This window comes from Octodon degus, unplaced genomic scaffold, assembly GCF_000260255.1.
Source record: "Octodon degus isolate 3935 unplaced genomic scaffold, OctDeg1.0 scaffold00036, whole genome shotgun sequence".
Classification (NCBI taxonomy): domain Eukaryota; kingdom Metazoa; phylum Chordata; class Mammalia; order Rodentia; family Octodontidae; genus Octodon; species Octodon degus.
In genome coordinates this window covers 1207421-1228963 of record NW_004524612.1, presented here as the reverse complement: position 1 = coordinate 1228963, position 21543 = coordinate 1207421, and the positions used below count along the sequence as shown (strand labels likewise).

At 34.8% G+C, this 21543-nt stretch overlaps 1 pseudogene; it reads right to left on the bottom strand.

Annotated features, from left to right (window-relative positions):
- Window positions 1-20899, bottom strand: part of LOC101565601 — an 82970-nt pseudogene extending 62071 nt beyond the window's left edge.
- Window positions 20900-21543: the final 644 nt, after the last annotated feature.

The following is a 21543-nucleotide window of genomic DNA, read 5'->3' as shown; positions in this document are numbered from 1 at the left end:
AGAAGAAGGAGAAGAAGGACGAGGAGGAGGAGGAGGAGGAGGAGGAGAAGGAGAAGAAGAAGAAGAAGAAGAAGAAGAAGAAGAAGAAGAAGAAGAAGAAGAAGAAGAAGAAGAAGAAGAAGAAGAAGAAGAAGAAGATACCAAAACTTATGGGACACAATGTAAATAGTTCTGAAAGTAAAGTTTATAGCTATAAATGCACACATCAAATAGAGTGATTTCAAATAAATACCTTTAATGATTCATCTCAAGGTCTTAGAACAGCAAGAAAATACAAATCTGAAACTAGTAAAAAGAAAGAAATTGTAAAGATCAGAGCAAAATTCTCCACAGCGAATGCATTTACTGGGTATCACAAATACACACTAACAAAACTGGGAGAGAAAAGAAAATCCAGAATGTCACATTACAAGGCAAAAGCACCTGTTTCAACAATTAGTGACAGAATCATCTTTAGTGAGAACATAGTTTGCCTTTGATTTGAGTATGCATCATCAAGCATTTAGATGGGTCATTTATAAATGAAATGTCAATTCGTTTGATGCAAATTTCTAGAAGAAGATGGCATAAAATTATTTTTAAAAATAGGTGTAATTACACTGCCTTAGAATAAGAGGCAGAACAGAAAGCAGGTGTGAAGGAGGAGAAGGGGAAAAAAGATGAAAAATCTCTTAAAGGAATTTAACATTTAGTCCATACAATGAAGCACAGAAACAGAGGAGAGGGAGGAAGAGGAGGAGAAGGAGAAAGAGAAAAGAAAAATATCTTACAATAATTCAATATTTAATTCACACAATGAGGTAATGGTAGAAGCAAGCAATGGTGAAAAGAAAAATAGCAGGATTAGAGTACCATTTCAGTTTTACTTGTTAACATATGATATTATAAAATGCAGCAGTAACACTTTCAACAAATTAGTGTTATTAAAATTCTCATTTAGATAGCTCAGCAGTATAAGTACCTGCCTGGCAAGTGCAGGGTCCCCTGTTCATGTGTACCACATGCCACACCCACCCTGGAAACCCAGGTAAGCTGTGCCACTGAGAAACCTGGTGTGGTAACACATGAGTTTAACCTCAGTGTTGAGGAGGCTGAGACAGGAGAATCACTGTGAGTCTGAACTGTGTAGTGAGACTTTGCATCAAGAAAAAAGTAAAATAATATTTTCATTTAACTGAAGACTCTGAATCATTTTGTCATAAATTCAGCTGCACCTTAGAGTGGAGAAAACGTCATTCCAGTACCAACCACTTGTTCTCTTGAATTGATTCATGCATCTTACATGAAAGTCAAGCATTTCTGTGGGGCGATACATGATGACAAGGCAGGGAGAGCTTTGGAAATCCATTGGAATGAATACAGCGTTACCCCATGCAAGTGATCTTCGAGAATCTTACTTTATACAACCATACAACAGAGATTATAACACAGTTTTCTGTTGAGGGGATTAAATAAAATAAAATCTGGACACCTAGCACAATGCCTAACACAATAGGATTTCTGGTCACCGCATTAGCTAAAAATATAAACCCTGATGTTTATTATTTTTGTCTGGTAGAAAACACAGCTCAAACCTTGGAATGTAGTTAACCTACTCGATTTGGCCACAGTATTCTTCAGCTTTTAATGACATTTAACTTTATCTGTATTAAATGCAATATATTAAGTGCTAACTATTTAAACACCTTTGTGCTGAGTAAACCCATGGGTGACTTCTCTGACAATGCTAAAGTCATTGGGCACCAACGCTGTTTTGTCAGTGGATGAAAAGCTTCGTTCCTGCACTTAGGCATCTGAGAATGTAAGCAATAAAGAGAGGAGAGCAAAAATAAACAGATGCTAAAAAGGCAAATAAAGATAAGGTGTATGACAAGCCAATAGCATGTCTTAGTTCCCTTTCTAAATAAAATATTTTCCACCTATACAGGTGTGTTTTGGAGTATTGCTCTTTTTCTTATAAAGCTATGAGCATTAAGTATTCAAAATGAATCAAGAGAATATCTGTTTTTTTATTAAATGGGTATTATGAAAAATTTTGATTTCTCCCCATTGATTCTTCTGCCCAAAGAAATCAAAAGAAAAACAATCTACACTGTTAGCATTTATCTGAGATATATTTTACTTGTGTTAATTCAGCTTCAGTAAAATAAATTGATCATCAGAGGGTTAAAGTCATACAAGGATACTGTTGATCTCTGAATATATTTTTGTCACTGTCAAGGAAAAATAAACGTTCTCATGGAGACTGACAGTTTTGCTGTGTGGAGCTGTTTTCACTCTAAATCTGATTTTCTCCAGGACAGCATAAGGGTGTCTGATTTCTTACTGTAGCAGAACATGTAATGCTAGACAGTTTATTGACAATTTTGTAGTTTCTCATTCCCACTCTAAGAGAAACTAAACTCATAGTACCAGTTGTGTTCATTGGCTCAAGGCTCCCTGTAATGTTAAAAAGTCCTCTTTTTATTCATGTAATATAAATAAAAATTACAGTAACCATATTCATCATGAAAGTGATATTAAGATACTGTCATATATTTTTCTTTTGAATTTTTCTAATGTTATATGTAGTAAGCCTTTTCAAAGAAGGCTTTTTAGACTTAGTAAACTTTTCACAAACCAAGTTGGGAAACAAGAGCCACGGAAAACATGACTATACCAAAATAGACAATTATCGAGGGAATAAAAGAAATTTACAATACCATGTATCTTCTGAGTCGCGGTTTGACTTTTCCTGATGCATCTAACTCTTGGAAGCGCGTACATACCTACTTTCACTCTCTGCCCCACCTCACGTGCCATTTGCTTCATCGCAAAACCAGGACCACAGGCCAGCTCAGGTGAAACCAATCAGTTGGCAGAGACCACGCTTCTCTTTTGTGACCCAGGAGCAGCAACCCAGTATTGCAGAAAGATCCCCTCCTGGATGACGTGACTCTGCTCTGCTGCGCACCCTGAATCCTCAGAGTCCTCCTACCCAGTGCTACGTCCTCCTGGATTAGACACAGACTGCTGCGCGGAGGAAAGAGCAGAACGCAGAATTACATTCTTTGCTTGATATTCTCTATTTCATAAAATTCAGATTCTTCATGATTGTGAAAACTTTGATGGCTATATTTAAAATTAGGTTTTGAGTTAGAGTTATCATTTAGCATTATGAGACCCTTATCTAATCCTATTCCAGCCGATAAATGTTAGAAGGCTGAACTAACCCTGGAGGCCTCTTTCCAGGCAGACTGGGGCTTTGTGTGTGGCAGACTAGGTTGTCTTTCTCTAGACCCCTGGGCTTGCGTTACTGCCTGTAACATTTTCTTTCAAAATTAAGAATTTATTTGTGTTGCATATTTATTTTATACAAACATCATTTGTGTAGCACTTTAATTCATATACAGATACTTTTGGGACCATTTCTCAACAAATTTTAAAATGTCTAAAAGATTTTAACTTCTGTGAGTCCTATTTGTGTAGCATGAAAGATATCATATCTGTTTTCTGACTTGTGTCTGGGCCTATGAATAAAACTATGTTTGACTCTGCGCTCTAATTAATGGAGTGCATTTTCCTGCCAGGTCTCTATTGGCAGCCTAGGATGGATCAAAGCCAAAATGCTAAACACACACACACAGAGAGAGAGAGAGAGAGAGAGAGAGAGAGAAACAAAGAGACAGAGATAGACAGAAGAGACATCATCAAATGGTGCTTAAGATGGTCATTCTGATAACAGCTTCATTACAAATGGTAATTTCTTCCATCTTCCTCTCTAAAGGCTCTACTTTGAATTATACTTAGACATAATGCGCATGGAATCTCCTTACTCAGTTACTTGTTTTATAATAATTTTGGATTCTGGGTTAATTTAAAACCTTTGTTGTTCAGCTGTATAAATTCTGGTAAAGGGTGTAGTTTTTACAATGAGCAGTATTAGTTTGTAGCGCAGAAGCTTATAGCTACATGACTAGGGCTGAACCTCTATAAATCTGAGCTTTCTTATCTAGAAAAATCAGAAACTTTAGTACCTGCCTCATGGTGCTATTGTGTAGATTAAATGGGACTAAGCATACACTTTAAAATGGTAGTTGGCTTTATTGCTATTATTAGAATGAAAATGTTAGGATTAGCTCCATGATGAGGACAAGGGGGTAGTTGTGTACTTTTTCTAACCTGGTAAAACTGATCATCAGCCCCATCTGACTCGGAGCTCCCAGGATCTCTGAAATATTTACAACAGTGAGGGAAATCCTACCCAGGATTTACAGTGGACAGGAGCATAGCTCGCTGTCTCTTTGACAGACACCATAGTCTGGATGTTTTAGTATGTTTACTCCTAAGTTGGAAAAAGTACATGTCTTGTCAAAGAACATAAAGTTTTGTATCTTATAAAGTGAAACCTGTCTTACAAAAGAAATATTAGCAATATCACACCTAAATTCAGGAATTTAGTGGAACAATATTTTGACTTAGAATAAAAGATAAGATATATTCTTGGGGGACGATGTCTTAGGCAAGCAGATACATAAGCAACTACAGATATGAATGTCCCAAGACACTGAATTAAGGTGCTGGGAATGGCAAAGAAGGTGGCGTGCAAGAGTTCAACATAGTCTTGAGCATAAAAGTTTGAAATGGAAACAATGTATCAATAGGGAAAATAATAAAATACATGTGGAGACTTCTGACACAATAGTGTAGTGATTGGACCATCCTAGAGCTTCTCAAACATGATCATGTGGAACTGCAGGTTCATGAAACTGTTTTCTTTTGAAAGCAAAGATCTCAGATTTACACTTCTTGATTTTTCTTACCAGTATGCAAAATGCTTTTGTCTCTGGAAAGTCAATTTTAGGTTTATGGAATATCAAAAATTCTATAGGACTTGCTTATGAAGTGAAAAATACTCTTTTAAAATAACAATAGAGCAAAAAGAGAAGGACCTGATTATGACATTTAAAAATTGACACATAATGATTGTACCTAGGTATGGGGTTCTATGTGATGTCTTCATACATTACATATTACATAATGCTTAAGTTAGGCTGAGAAAGAAATGTCTAAGCATATAGGATGAGCACATACTGAAACACTATTTTTAATGAGAACATTTGAAATCCTGTCTTTCAGTTTTTCAAAAATATACATTTTCATAGTCTGTCATTGCCCTATCATGCAGTAGCACAACAGAATGAATTTCTCTGAGCTTTAATTTGGTTCCCATTGACCAGACCTCTACCCAGTTCATCCCCAGCCCCTGGGAACCACCTTTACTATCAGCTTGTATGTAATCAAATGGTTTGGATTTTATGTTTATTAGATCTCACAAAATTTGTTTTTATGAGCCTTGTTCATTTCATTTAACATAACATCTTCTGTTTCTCTACATGTTGCCAAAAAATGATGGCATTTTATGTTCTCTTAGCTGGTTAGTATTCCACTGTGTTTATATACCATATTTCCTTTATCCTTAGTGAACACTTAGATTTTATTTTGTAGTCATTTTGAATAGTGTTGGAACAAACATTCACGTATAGATGTCTCTTGGTATACTGATTTCCTTCAGGTATATACAGAAGAGTAAAACTAGTGGATCATGTGGGAGTTTAAGTTTGCTTTTTCTTTTTTACTTGTGGTATTGGAGTGGAACTTGGGGTTCTCGTGCAAGTTGTGCAAGTGCTTTACCACTGAACTACATTTCTAGCCCTTGAATTTGTTGAGGAAATAATACCATTTTCTGTAATGGCTAAACTAACCTACATTAAAAGAGAACAACAATATTGTAAAAGGCTCTCCATAGTTGATAGTCTCACCTAATACTGATCTGTTGTCTTTTTGAGAGTATCTATTCTTAACAGAGTGAGGTTATAGCTCATCACAATTTTGAGTTGTATTTCTCTGACAGTGATGCTGAACATTTTCCCATATACCTATCATTTGCATGTTTTTGTTTAAGAAATATCTATTATATATACTTAGATCCATTGCTCTTTTAAAAATCAGATTACTTGGATTTTTACTATTGGGTTGTTTGATTTTATTATAGATTCTGGATATTAATCCTTTATAAGGTGTAGAGCTTTAAAACATTTTCTCCTACTCATAGTTTGCCTTTTTATTCTCTTGACTTTTTGTTTTTTGGCTGTGTAAATTTTATCTTGATGCAATTCCATTTAGCTGTCATTCTTTATTTATTTTGTTTCCTGTGTTTGGGCAAATCTTTGCCAGTCCAATGTCCTGAAGAATTACTTCTATGTTCTCTTCTAGTATATTCAGAGTTTTAGGTCCTACCTTTAACTGCTTAATGCATTTGAGCTCAGTTTTTTATATGGTGAGAGATTAGGACCCTGCTTTATTTCTCTGCATTTGAACACCTAGTTTTCCTAATACTAGTTCGTGAAAAGATGGTCCTTTCCCTATGTGTGTTCTTAGCACCTTTGCCAAAATTCAATTAGCTGAACCTGTAAGTTACTTCTTTTTCCCCATGTTTATGCCCTACTATATAACGTTATAGGATATTATGAGTCAGCGAGTATACTGCTTCTCCTTTTGTGCTGTTTGTTGAAGATTGCTTTGGCAGTTGGGAGTTCTGTGTGTATGTGAGTCTATATGACTTTAGGATCCTCTTTTCTATTTCTGTGAAGAATGGTGCTAGTATTTTTTACAGGGATTGCATCACATGTCTGGGTTACTTCTGGTGGTAGGAAAATTTTAACAATATCTATTCTTCTAATTCATTAACATGAGATATATTTTCATTTTTTGTGTGTCCTCTTTAATTTCTATCATTAATGTAGATAGATAGTTTAGCCTAGAGATCTTTCACTTTCATGGTTAACTTTATTCCCAGATATTTTGTTGTTTTCATAACTGCTATAAGTGGTATTAGTTTCTTGATTTGTTTTCAGATAATTTACCATTGTCTACAGACATGTGACTGATTTATTTATTTTTATTTTTGTATCCTGAAAATTTGTTGAATTAAGCTGTTAATCTAATAGTTTTTTGTGGCATCTTTGAGGATTTCTACACATAAATATGATATCATGTGCCAAAAATGACAACTTGGCTTCTTTGTTTTCAGTTCAGACGTCATCTATTTCTCTCTCTTGCCTGATTGCACTGGTAAGGACTCCTCGTACTGTGTGAAATGAAAGTAGTATAAGCAGAAATCCTTCTATGCATTGTTTCAGATCTTAGCCTTCAGATTTTCCCCATTCAGTTTGATATTAGCTGTAGGCTTTTTAAAATAAGGCCCATTTTTTTGTCCATGTATACTTCATCTATACTTAATTTGTACAGAGCTTTTACCATGAAAAAGTCACTAAATTTTACTAAATGTTGTCTGAAACTCATTAAAATTGTCATATATTTTCTGCCCTTTATTCTGTTAGTGTAACATTCTTTGACTTGCATATATAGTGCTGTCCTTGAAACTTTGGTATGGTTTCCACCAAATTGTGCTTTCCAATATGTTGATGAGAATTTTTGTATCATCTGGGTTCTTTAGAATTATTGGCCAGTATTTATTGTTGTTGTTGAGCCATTATCTGGTTTGCATATAAGGGTATTGCTGCTTTTGTGGAAAAAGTTTGGAGGAACTTTGCCTCTCCTTCAATTTTTTGACTAATTTGAGAAAAGTGAATATTAATTTTTTACCTTTTAATTTCCATTTTTATTAGCACATCTTTGCAGTATATGATTACAGTCCTTGCGGGGAGTTGGCACGTGTACAGAGCACATCTTAATTCTTGTATTTTATCTCCTCTTTCCTTCCCTCACACCGTGTCTTGCTCCCCTTCATTTTACAAATGATCTATCTCTTTGTTTACCATTATCTACCTTTTATATTGCTCAAAACATTTATATATGTTGGGTTTCTCATACATGAGAAGCATAATATTTAAGCTTGTGTGTTTGATTTATTTTATGTAACATTATGGTCTCACAGTGCATCTATTTTCCTACAAATGGCTCGAGTGTACCCTTCCTTACAGCACGGTAGTATCCCACTGTGTGTAAAGACTATACTGTCGACAGTGAAGCTCTCTGGTCTTTCATGAGAAATCTTTTGTGACTGATTCATTCTTATCAGTCGTTATTTCATGGCTGTAAAATTTAACTTAGATTTTAATATCTAAAATCTTAAGTAACATGACAAGAATATCTACATGTAAAAGTCTAGGAAATGTAAGTTTTTGTTACCATCTTTTATTCTCTGCTTTCTTACCCATTACCCTGAGTTATAGAATTTAAGCGTAATCAAGTTAAGAAATATATTCCAAACGTTATTCAAATTTAGGGACTGTTAGGAACCCCAAAGTCTCCCTCCTATCATAATTTTAGTTCAATACGTCTTTGGGGAAATCCTGATTTACATATTTATAAAACTTTGTCACATACATATATACATAAATTTTTATATATTCTATTAAATAACACATAACTATATAAACTGTTTACTCTTTGCTGTTTGCAAAAACAATGAGTAAACCTGAAATGAAGAACTGGGCTTTTTAAAAGTCAACTTTTAAGTTCTTTCAATTTAAAATAAAATGTGTTGTACTTATGCAAAAAAAATCTGTTATTGATGAATAAAATAAATTGTGCATGAATTACTGCCATTACCTCCTAACAGATTTTTATTCTAATGAAAAGTTTTTGGAACAATTTAATTATTCTTAAGCAATATTATAAGGTGATCATTGACAAATCATCATGTGAAATAACACAAACAAGTATCACAAGTCTAGGTCAGAGTAAAAATCTTTAATGAGGCAGTAACAAATTGAGATCATGAGTTTAAAGAAATTCCACTTGCCATTTGATAAAAGCTGATATTTAGCTATAGATCCTAAGCTGTGAAATACTTTCAGCATCCTTACTGTTTCTTCCTTTGCAGTGGAAGCAGGATACTGTCCTCTGTGGTGCCGTCTTCACCCACATCTGGATGTTAGGCCTCCCGACACATCTGGACTAAGGCCACTTTTTTTAATGTAAGACTACTTGGTCCTCAACAATAGGAGATGAAATCCAATTATTTAAAAAAAATGTTTTTGTGGGTTAAGCTGGCAGCAAGCATATATTGCTGCTATTTAAGATTTGTCAAGTGTTAAACTCCATAACCCTTCTCGCTTGTTCTTTCTCTTGCCTGACCTGGGTGTTTTTCATGAACAGTTAGTTACTGTGCTCTGTATTCATAGAATCAATTCAATATTTTCAAGTTGTCTAGAACCAAATGTGCACTAGAGTGAATCATTTGTAGGTTTTGAAGACTTGTAGAAAGAAAGAAATGAATTCAATATGCCTTGCAAAACATTTTTTTAAAGGATGCACTTTTGTTTTTTGGATGCTGTTTTGTTGTTAGTTTTTCTTGGATCAAAATGTTATCATTGATCTCAGAACAAAAATATCCTCTTGAAAACTTTAGGGGAATAGAGAAGTACTATTTTTTTTTTTTTTAAGAGAGAGAGAGAGAGAGAGAGAGGTGTGTGGCCAGCTCAGCCCACCAGGGGGCAAGGCTGGCTGGCATGTGGTGCTGGGGGATTGAACCGTGGTCCCGGATGCTTTGCTAAGCAGGTGCTTTAGACCACTGAGCCATCTCTCCAGCCCCGAGAAGTACTATTGAGAACTGCCTGAAGAATAACTGGCTGGCTTTTGCATGTGAACCACAGGACTTCTTTTAACAGTAGCCTTCTCTTTCTAATTCACACACACATGCTTGTGAGTACACTGGCTTTCGAAACTGTAGGGGTGACTAGCCACGTGAGTCTATGTTTTGTAGATGACGTGCAAAAGTGTCTGCTTTCTTACTTGGACAGAAAAGTTAGGCTTCCTAGTATTCCTCAAAAAGGAATTTGTCACATACAGATATACATAAATTTATATATTCTATTAAATAATATTAATTTAAAAAGTTAGGCTTCTTAGTATTCCTATAAGTTATATAGATCATAGAAGCATTAAAATCATATAGTAAATTAATTCTCAGCAATTAATATTCATTGACTGCCCAATCAACACATAGCACTGTACACTTTCCCTCTGACAGTGGTTCCATAAGGGGGCATTGAAAAGTTCAATAAACAAACAAAAATAAAGTAATACTCACTCAAAAGTCCTAATTAGTGATATCTCTTTTGAGAGAAGGTTTTCACCATAAAATTTTCAACTTGTAACCTGTGCTCTTTTTTAAAAAAAGAAATCCCAGTTTTTCAGACATGCATGGTGGCACATTCCTATAATTCCAACACTCTGGAGGCTGAGGGCAGGAGATCACCACAAATTCGAAGGCAGTCTAGGCTGCATAAATGAGTTCAGGGTCAGCCTGAACTGCACATTGAGACCCTGTCTCAAAAAAATCCTAATTTTTCAATCAATTTCTAAATTTTTCTGTTTCTTTACACATCACTTTAGTGTATTTCTGTTATGCTGAAACTCAAAAAAATACATGCTTGTATTTATATTTATAATGAATTTATCTTTTTCTGTAGTCAAGCTTAAGTGGCCTCCTTCTCACTTGCGTGGTCTGTCTCATATCCTGAGCTAAGCAGTGTCTGGTTTCCAGCCCTTGGTGTGACAACTAGTCAGTTTGGATGGATAAAAAGCCCAATGAGCTTAAAAAGCTTTCCTAAATTGTGAAGATGAATTGATATTTCCTGTTAGTCAGCTAAATACCTTAACAAATAAGAATTATTATTTTAATGAAGTCATTAAGATTGTTTCACTCTCTAGCTCCTACTCGATGATCCCTTAGACAACACATAATAGTAATAATCTCCTCTCAATTTTACCTAATCTGATGCTTAGTCAGATTAATTTGATATTAATTTTCATAACACAGTTTAAAATGGAAACAATTTAATCAGAGTTGAAGAATACTGAGAATGTCACAGCCTAATGTTGGGGAACATTCATAAAAAACAAACACGTTTCCAAGAAGTCAAGTCATTTGTGTGATACCATAATTTCTGGGCTGAGAAATGAAAGCAATGTCACATATAATCTAATGACATAATTTTGTTTCCAACCTTATCATTTCTCTTCTCTGCACTTAGCGAATACCAGCATTATTTCTTTGATATGTGAAGCCCTATGGGTTTATCTCCTCAGATCATTCCTAATTTTCCTTACTCAAATGTTCACTCACGTATGACTTGATTATAATAGTTTTCAAAGTTATTGTTTTGTTTGTAAAATAGAATTCATCATACAAATCAGTATTTCAAGTTTCTCAATGGAATTCTAAAGAATTGCAGAGACCTTGAATTTAGTCTTGTGCTAGATTAATATGGCACCAGTCAAATGAAAAGTCTCATTGTTAATTTTTTAAACAATATGAGAAAGTACATATCATTTCCTTTTCTTATCTCAGGATATATTATTCCAAGAATATTGTTGTATATTAACTGTATTAATTTTCTGTCATAAAATGTTGTCTCTTCCAGTTTGGAAGGGAAATTGCTATTTCTCTTAAAATTTTTTTAATCTGAATCCTTCCTCTCATAAATGTTATAATGTTTATTGGTTTATGATGCATAATAATTCTAGTTGTTTTAGGGAGTCAGTACATATAATCTTGATTACTATCTATAATATATATAATCTTGATCATTGCCCTTTAAATCATCTCTTGCCTTGTGAATGGCTGTGGTACTGGCATAAACGTGTGTGATGTATGCAATTTTTCATTTCATGTTTTTTCTTTTTGTTAGCATACAACCACACACACATACACAGCAAGCCACACACACACACACACACACACACGCACATCCTTCACAATGGTAGCCACTACAAGCCTGTGGTGATCCAGGGAAATTCTGGCCATAAGGGGACAGGGTATTTGGACGGCCCTTGAGAGAAGGACTTTTTCAGTGACAACCTTCCATGCACAGACCTCTGTGACTGCTAATATGCACAACAAAATTACATGAGAAGACACAACACCTCATTTCTAGGGCTCAGTTAACAAATTATTATTACAGCGATCAGCAATCAGACAACAACCAGCAGGAATAGAAGTGTCATTTTTTCATTATATTGTTGATAAAATGTGTAATTACATATGAGTTTATGAATTATTTTTTACTATCAACATTGATCATCTCCAAACACGAAGTGATTATAATTCAAGATTATAAAATTAATAAATGATTATTTTTTTAAGTCTTCCTGACAGAGAGGTTGATGTAAATGAACTATTTTTTTTTATTGTGCATTCTGCCAAGTTTAGTGTCGAAGATGATGGCCAGGGTTTGAAAACTCTTTCAACTCAGAGATTTTTTTTTTTGGAACCGGGAATTGAATTCAGGCCCTTGAGCTTGTCAGGGAAACACTTATTCTACTGAGCCATCTACCCAGCCCTGCTCTTTCAACCCAGAACTCCCTCAGATGTTCTTTTACAATCAGGGAGAAAAAAGAAAGCAGAGCCGCTCTGTGTCTATGGTAATGAAGGAAGGTCAGAACCCACAGCACACTGATTTTGGGAAAAGAGTTGGAACTTCTCAGAGAAAAAGGAAGATAAAGATTATTAGGAACATTGACCTTGCAATCAACCGTAACCACACCTATGGTGAAACTGAAGCCTTTGTGGAACAAATACACGTTGTCCCTCAATAACTTCACAACTAAGAAGAATTTGAAGTATTTACCCAGAGATGAGAGGGATTTAATTTTAAATTATGGCAGCAACATCAGAGGCACACAATAAATTCTAAGCAAAGCCTCTTTCATGATTTATCTTTTTGCTTGATAGGACTGTAAATACTGCAGCATTTCTTGATTATATTAGTTCTACAGCACTCATATGAAAGATCACCTAAACGGTTACTTTAAAAAGTGACAAGCGTGCTAGTATTTCAAAGTGACAGAAATAAGAGGAAACAAAACGAGAAACAAGGATACGTTGCCACCCGCAGAGTATATTTATGAAGGTATTTACGAAGTGATTTTATTACTGTAGCCTATGCTCTACTATGCATGCTGTATCATAACAATTGCTTCTATTTATTAATGACATAAACTAAAATCAAATCATTCAATAGGTGAGTTTGATCAGCATTGAAATTTGTTACTAGGAGCCAAAAATGATTGAGTTTTACCCAAGTTTCAATAACAATGCTTCAATGTCACAAATGGCATCACATGCGTGAGCATACATGAAATATTGGTAGAAATATAGGTCTTCCAGTGGGATGTGCCTAAGGTGTAGTTTTACAGACCTGCTGAGCATTGTAGAAATTCTAATCACATATATATGTATACAGTAATTATAATCCAAATATATATGTATATATATATATATATGTATTTTCTGATAAAGAAATTTCATTATGTTTCTTTTTTGGGGAAAGGTGTTGATAATTAACTAGTCTAGAGAATAGAATTATCAATTAATAATATCGAGACACTCTTAGTGCTGGGGATATAGCTCAGCGGCACAGTGCCTGCTTGGCAAGTGCCGAGTCTTCAGTTTGATTTCTGGTACAAAAACTATTGAGAAATTCTTTAGTAAAAATTATTATTATTATTTTGCTTGAAGTAAAATTAAATTATAGACATAAGCACAAAGGATTCGGTTAAATTTAGTTATTCTTCCAATTGTTACCTTTAATTTTTCAAGCTTCTTTTATATAAAGCAGTTGTAATTCCTTAAAAAAATACAATAGTACGAAGTTAACTTATTTGGTCTAAAGAACAACTGAATGCAAACATTTGTTTTGTGATTTCACTGAATTAATTAGCTAACCGAGCTGACCTCGTTGTTTGCAGGAGTATCCTAATGCTATTTAGATATTGGGAGCTCGTAACCCATCTATAGGTTTCGTAAACTGGAGAGAAGAAAATGGAAGTCATCAGGAACGTAGAAGACGTGGATTAGACGATCGATAAGTCCCTTTCAGTTCTGACCTTCTATGCTTGTATGTCAGTGATTCAAATCACCACAACCACTTCGCTATCATCTGACCATTAATTTGTAGGAGCATATCTTCTTGACCTTTTAAGTCTTTATGTATCAAAGGACGGCTCTCACTGACTATACCAAAAATAAACTATGTTTAAGGGAATACTGGAAAAGCAAATTTGGTGCATTGTGATTTCACTGACTTGTGAGATCTGAAAACGTCTAACGCACAGAATTGGAAGGTAGAATGGTGGTTTCCAGAGGCTCCTGGATGTGTGGCGGGTACAAAGACAGCAGCTAGACAACAGGAATGAAGTCGCAGTGAGTAGGAAGGATACGCACTGGTGTCCTTCCACAGAGCAGAGTGACAAGAATTAATGTTGACACATTGTACATTTCAAAATGGCTGCAAGAGAGGAGTTTGAAGGTTTTCTCCTCAAAGGAATGCTGAACATTTAGGTGACTGATACGTAAATTAGCCTGAGTATGGGTATGTGCATATTGAAACGACACCTTGTACTTCATAGACATGCACTCACCTATTGTCAATTAGAAAGAAAATAAGAGTTAAAAATAAATTTTTGTTGTGGATTTTCGACTAGTAAAGGGTGCACCCTTTCCACAATTCTCCTCTTAATATCTTTATGTTGGCCATCAGTTGTGCATGCTGGCATTCTCTAATACATTTTAATATGCCACATTTTGACTTTACTTTTACATGAGAAAATTGCCATAGTTGGCACATAAAGATACGTTTCTTAGGGAAATGTGGAGTAAATTTTTATTTACTTTTTTATTTTCAAACCATCTCTGCCAGTGAGCTATGTGAGATCCCATATGTTGTGCGCTATTTAAAGAGAAACTGCTCTTGATTTTTTCACACCTGAACTACCTGCTTCAGATGTTCCAAAATGTGGCTACCTAAAAATGAGCTGCAAAATAGATATAAAATTATGTTGGCATCAATCGCTGATGAAAAAAATAGTCTTTACAAACATTTTATCACACCACTATAGATTAAAAAAAGCTACCACATTTGTTAGTTACTAGAGAGCCATTTAAATTATCAAGTGAACGGAGAGGCTTATTATGTCCTTTTGTTTTAAGTTGAATTGGCTTCCACAGTGAATAGCTACACCTGGCTGTGTGCTTTCTAAGACCTTGATTTTCCTCTGTAACATTTTTAATTGTAGCAGTTATTTACAATTCTTAACATGAACTTATTTACCATGACAAACGCGTGTAATATCAGTTTTGTGATTTGCGTCTCTTGTAGGCATTAGGTCTCCATAGAAATTCCAACACGTTCCTGTTTCCCACTGTGCTGAAGAAAATGGGAGCCACGCAGGCCCTGACTACACACCTCATCACACAGTCTCCCTGAAGTCGGGCTCCAGCAGGTGCAAGCTCAGACGCACAACATCGATTAAATCAGATTCTACCCCTTCAGGATTTTACTTATCTCAATCTCCAAATCAGGATATTGTTCTTGGATATCTTTCTAATGTGAGCATATTTTCATATACATTTCTTCTTTTTAAAAAGCATGACTTACATGAAATTCTATCAGCTCTCACCAATAAAAAGTATGGAAACAATTTGCTTGACCTATGTACACAGTGATGCTGTAGTCACCAGGCTAAATCACTGCCGAGTAATATTAACTGTTTTCCCAGCAACAAATAACATAAGGTCATTTCTGAGTATGCCAACTTTATAGGAATGTCACCGTATACATTTACAAAGCATCATAATTTTAAATCTGGAGAATGACATGCAAAAATTTGATGATACAAATTCATGCCTAAAGAAGAAACAAATATCCATATACTTCCAAATTGAAATTAATCATTCAGTAACAATTTCTTATCAAATAATAAAGACTAATCCAGGAGATGTGTCAGTTTTAGAGAGGCCCTATTGATTCTTAACCCTGAATTTAATATAAAATTACATTCTGTGACATAATGAAATCACAGCTCTATGCATAAAACTATTATAAAGCAATGCTGACACCTACAGAGAATGTATGCAAATATTCAAGTTTAATTGACATATATTTTACTGATGGATGCTAATACCTTAAATGACAACTGTCTTGATATGCAGAAACCAAGACAACTGAAGTTTGATGTGTATGTGTGCAAAGGGGTATTTAACTTATAACAAAGGTATTGATGACATCATTCATTCAAGAAACTTCACTGCTGTAACATTATTTCACTGTCAATGTTTTCACAAAGCTGAAGCTTGCCTTAATAGCTCCCTTGCTATGCAGACTCACCTGCTGTGATCCAGGGATACACACTGAAGACAGCAAAAAACAAACTAAAATGTTTATTTTTTTTTCTCCCATCTTTTGGTAATATATCTAGTAAAGTAAGAGAATTATTTTTCTTTCTCTGGGATATCTAAGATAGAGTATTCTAGAATATATACTTGGACCCCAGGGAGAGGCACAAACTACTTTTGCCCAATATTTTCTTTGCTGCTTCTTCTACTCTCTACTGAAGAAAAATTAGTCTCTAATTAATTAAATTACAATGCAAATTTAGCCTCGTGAATATTTTTTTAAGTAAACAAAACTCATTATCCTCAATGAGTACTGACTGAAGGAAGACAAAAATCATCTTGTATTAAGTAAAAGTTTATGGAGTGTTATTAGTCACATAAAAAATGAGCTGTAGTAAAAAAGTCTTTGATTGTCAATATTTTAACAAAGCTGAAGCTTGCCTTGATAGCTCCCTTGCTATGCAGACTCACCTGCTGTGAACCAGTGACACACACTGAAGACAGCAAGAAACAAACTAAAATGTTTATATACTGAATAACTGCCAGCAATTCTGTCAGAAAATGTCCAACTTATTTTCAAAAAAATCTACCAATAACTTTAACGATGAAATTTCACTATCCATAAACAAAAATTGCAAAACTTTATGAAGAGACAATAAAATTACTTAAATGAATATAAGAGGTACTTTTCTGAAAAGAGAGCAGATTTGACAACTACTTCCTAATTTATAGCATAGAGCTGTGATTTCATTATGTCACAGAATGTAATTTTATATTAAATTCAGGGTTAAGAATCAATAGGGCCTCTCTAAAACTAACAGATCTCCTGGATTACATAATACATAAATATTTCAAAAAAATTCATCATGAAAGTTTTATTTGCTTATATTTTTAAAAATTCCTTAAAAATAGTTAGGAGCACTTTTAATAAGAAGACCAACAAGATAATAGTACTAACAAATAATTATTTACTTAGTAAAATGTGCATTCCGTATTATGTAACATATGCTATATTAAATTTATTCAGCATAGAGCCACAAAGTTAGAACAATATAGATGCGACAGAATATGTTACTTTAAAATACACCAAGCACTGGCCGTGACTCATCCCCATGGCTGACACTGACAAAGGATCTACAAAGTGCAGTACAGGGTTACAGGATAAATCCTGAGGGGTCTTGACTGGCCTTATCAGATACAAAAGTTGCATTTCTTGTTATATAGGTCTTGCTTTTTCTTGGTCTTAACCATCCAGCAGAAAAGTATAAAAATGAGGTATACGAAGTAAAGTCATATTAATATGCTAAGCTGTAAAAGGCTCTAGTCAACAACTTCTGCGGACAACCCACTACTATGTGGACTACTGGACTGTGTTGGATTGTTTTGCTGAATTCAAGCACCTATAGTATTTAGATGCTAATAGAATACCTGCCTCTGACAGGACTGAACTGGAGAGGGAGGATACAGAGGAAGGACCATTTTGTATCTGTATATACAGAATAGTTAGGATAGATGTATGGCTGCTTTCGCTTGGTTCAATGAGAGGAAGGATTTGTAGTAGTAGTGTTTGGACAGGATGTCCTGGCTGCTTCTTGTGCTGTGGACGACTGCTGAGAAGATAACAATGTATAATGTATTAATTATTGAAAATGTCCTATTAATCAGCTTGGAAAGTGTCTCATTGATATTTGTTTCTCAATAAAATGAATTAAAAAATAATTTGTGTCAATAATCATGTAATTCTGAAATGGCAGACCAATGAGAATGGTGAAAGATTTACAAAATGTCTTAAAGTATAGAGAGTTTTATATAAATAAAAATTACTATTCTTTAAAAAAAATAGGCTATGTAATTCCAAACTGTAGTGAAAGAAGTAATACTCATTAAAATAGTTATCAGGAAAATTGATTTCCAAGTTTATTAAAATGGCAAAAACATAGAACATACATAAAGTGCACTATTATCTGATCTTGATATATGAACATGTTTTTAAGTAAAATATGTTCAAAAAATAGAGTAGGGCTGGGGAGATGGCTTAGTGGAATAAACGCTTCCCTGGCAAGCGCAAGGGCCTGAGTTCAAGCCCTGGTTCTACCAATAAATAAATAAATAAATAAATAAATAAATAAATAAAGAATAGTTAACTTGAGATTATGAAATAAAAATTGTTGTATTTAGAAATATATTGCAGGTGCTAGGAAATAAATAAATAAATAAAGAATAGTTAACTTGAGATTATGAAATAAAAATTGTTGTATTTAGAAATATATTGCAGGTGCTAGGGAGCTAGCTTAGTAGACTAAAAGCTTGCTTGGCAAGTGCAAGAGTCTGAGTTCAATCTCCGGTTCAGAAAAGAAAAGAAAAAAATATATATGTATGTGTGTATATATATTATATATACATATATATATATGTATATATATATATATCTTGCACAAATTTTTAAAAATAACAAAGTTGAGGCTACTTGAAATGATTGCTTAAAAAATCCTTAAAAAGAATTTTTAAAAAGTTAATTTGAAAACAAGTCAAGGATTATTAAGTGAGATCATAAGAAGAAATAATGCAAATGTCTAATAAGTAAAAGAAAAATTGTTTACTACACTCTTTTTGCCAACATATAACTCATATTCCAGGAAACTACTGTCACACAGCCTGTTGTGAGTTTATTTACTCCAGTGGGTATAACTCTCTTTCTCAATTTATTATGTCAATTTCTACTTATATTTTAAGAATCATGTAAAATGTGTTATATGATCTCTTTCTAATCTGCATAAACAAAGTGTTCCCTTATGCTGAACTTAGTGGCTTTTATCCTTAACTTTTTTACATTTACTACATACCTGGCTGTATTTTGCAAACTTAATGTCTTACTTTGTCTTCTAATTGTAAGTTAAAAAAAAATTGTAAGTTATTTTTATCAAAGGTGCATCACTTTTTATTTTCCCATCTTTGAAATATCTACCATGTTAAAAGCAGGGCAAAGTAAAACAAATACAACAAAGACAAGACAGTAAGCACAATCAGTGGCAGTTCGACAAAAATAAAGACATTAATACATAAATATTAAATTTCTTCTGCTACAACAAAGGAGGTTTTTTGTTTTTTTCTTTTTGGCTGGCTCAGGATGCCTTCAGGGCAGGTCTGGTAAGGCTTGAGGATCTGGGGATCGAACCACAGCATCCTGATTGCTATGTTGAAGCAGTCACTTAAACAACAGAGCTAATGGGCAGGCCCCTATAGCAAAGGAATCCTGTTTCTTTCCCATGCTTATAAGGCTTTTGGAGCAGCTAGTAATATTTTGGTACAAAGACAGCCTTAACACATTCCAAATGGAAAACATGTGCAACACCACCTCCTTTTGATCACAACATAAAATTTTTTAAATCTTTTAAAAAATATCTTTATTTATTTGGCACAGGGTCTCACTATGCAACTCGGACTCAGTAGTGATCCTCCTGTCTCAGCCTCCCCAGCTCTGGGATTACAGGTGGGCGCCATGGCGCCCAGTCTTGGTGGCCGGCGGTTCCAGGTCAGCAAGGCCTGTGTCATCAGGGATTGAACCTGGCTCCTTGAACTTGCCAGACAAGTGTTTAGACCGCTGAGCTATATCTCCAGCCCCATGATTTTTTAAAAATTAATATTGGAATACATGAAGCAAATTTTATAGTTCAGGCATTTGGAAGTTGGGAAAATAAAAACCAGGCAACTAAAATAAAATTATTGAGTGATTTTGGTAAAACAGGATAAAATTACAGTAAAAATATATGACCAGAAATCATCAAAATGAGAAAAATATTTAAACCTGATGAGATTTGGATTGGGATGCAGCTCAAGGGTGGATACCAGCTTGATGCCAAAAGAAAATAAAACAGAACAACTTTGTAAAATACTGTCTTTTTTTTCCCCTAAAAAAGTATTTACTGTTGTTATAGGAAGTTACAGAGGTTTAATTTGCTCAGTATCCATTTCAGCTTTCAATTAATGTGGGCATTCTGAATGACAGACACTAGAAAGCCAAAACATACTTTTACGTAAGTTCCTTATAAATGAAATTTTAATTGCGAAATTGATTTGGTCAAGAGATACACCCTTGTGATTTCCAAATATCAAAATAGAATATCAGTATTCTAGTAAAATATTACTGTGGCCTATGCAAGTTTAAATCTTCTAGTATTTATATCTCAAAAAGCAAAAAGAAGACAGGCAAAATTAATTTAAAAATGCATTCATTTTATACACAATATACAGTACTGCTTATACTCAATATATTTTATTTTTATAATGTCAGTATTTAAGAATCGTGCTATTTTCCCCTCTCTATTTCCTCTCCTCCCCCTGCCTTGCAGAATGGAATGCATCTTCATCTTCACTTTCCAGCACATCTCTCGTGGATCAGCCACGTTTCAGACGCGAAGTGTCCACGTGAGCCTGCCGACTGATGCTGGACAGGAGAGATATCAAAGGATGGAGGCCAGGGAAGCATGCTCCTGCCGCTGTGCATTTTCACCTGCTGGAAACTACTCCTGCGACGGTGTGCTCTGTCGGTCCACCCGCAAGTACACGCAGGAGTGAGGTAACCTCCTGATTTCTGCTGCAGAGCTGGGGCACCTGGGCTTCAAGTTCACGCTTCCGGGGCCGGCTGCCCAGCTGCTCCCCTCTGACCACGCGAACAGCCTTTGGCCAACCTATTTTACAGCCTTCTGTGAGCATGCCCGGAGTAGGACCAACTGTCTTTCAGGCCAAGGTCTCCCACCAGCATGCAGTGCCACTGGGGTCGAAACACCTAAACTAGAACGTTTTTGTTTGTTGTAGCCGACCTACAGACGTAGACTACATCTTAAGTTTTCTCATGGCTGAATAAATGGAAATAAAAGAACCGAAGATTTAAAAATAGACATTTCAGTAAAATGAGGAACATAAGGAAAGTCATGAAGAAAAGAAAACTATCTTTCTGACAAATAAAGCAAAATCAGAAATCTATAAAATTGGGAATGGTGAACAATAACTGAACTAAAATTATAATAAAATACTGCACACATAAAGGTTTATAAACATGAAAATTTTCACAGAACACCTACATGGAGACCGTGAAGTTCTAAGAAAACTGAAATGATCAAATTTCACACAGGATGGAGAGAAAACCTAAATATTCATGAAACATGAAGAAACCAAGCCTGTGAGATGATGGAGAACCGTCTTTCTAAAAAAGAACTTCCATCACTGGAAAACACGTTTTGTTCTCAACTGCATATAGATGTACCAGATGGGAAAATGTTGAGAATCAGGAGTGAGGCTGGCATCTTCAAATTCTTTGTGTTCTGCACTGCTAGCCCTAGCAACTGGACCACTTTACC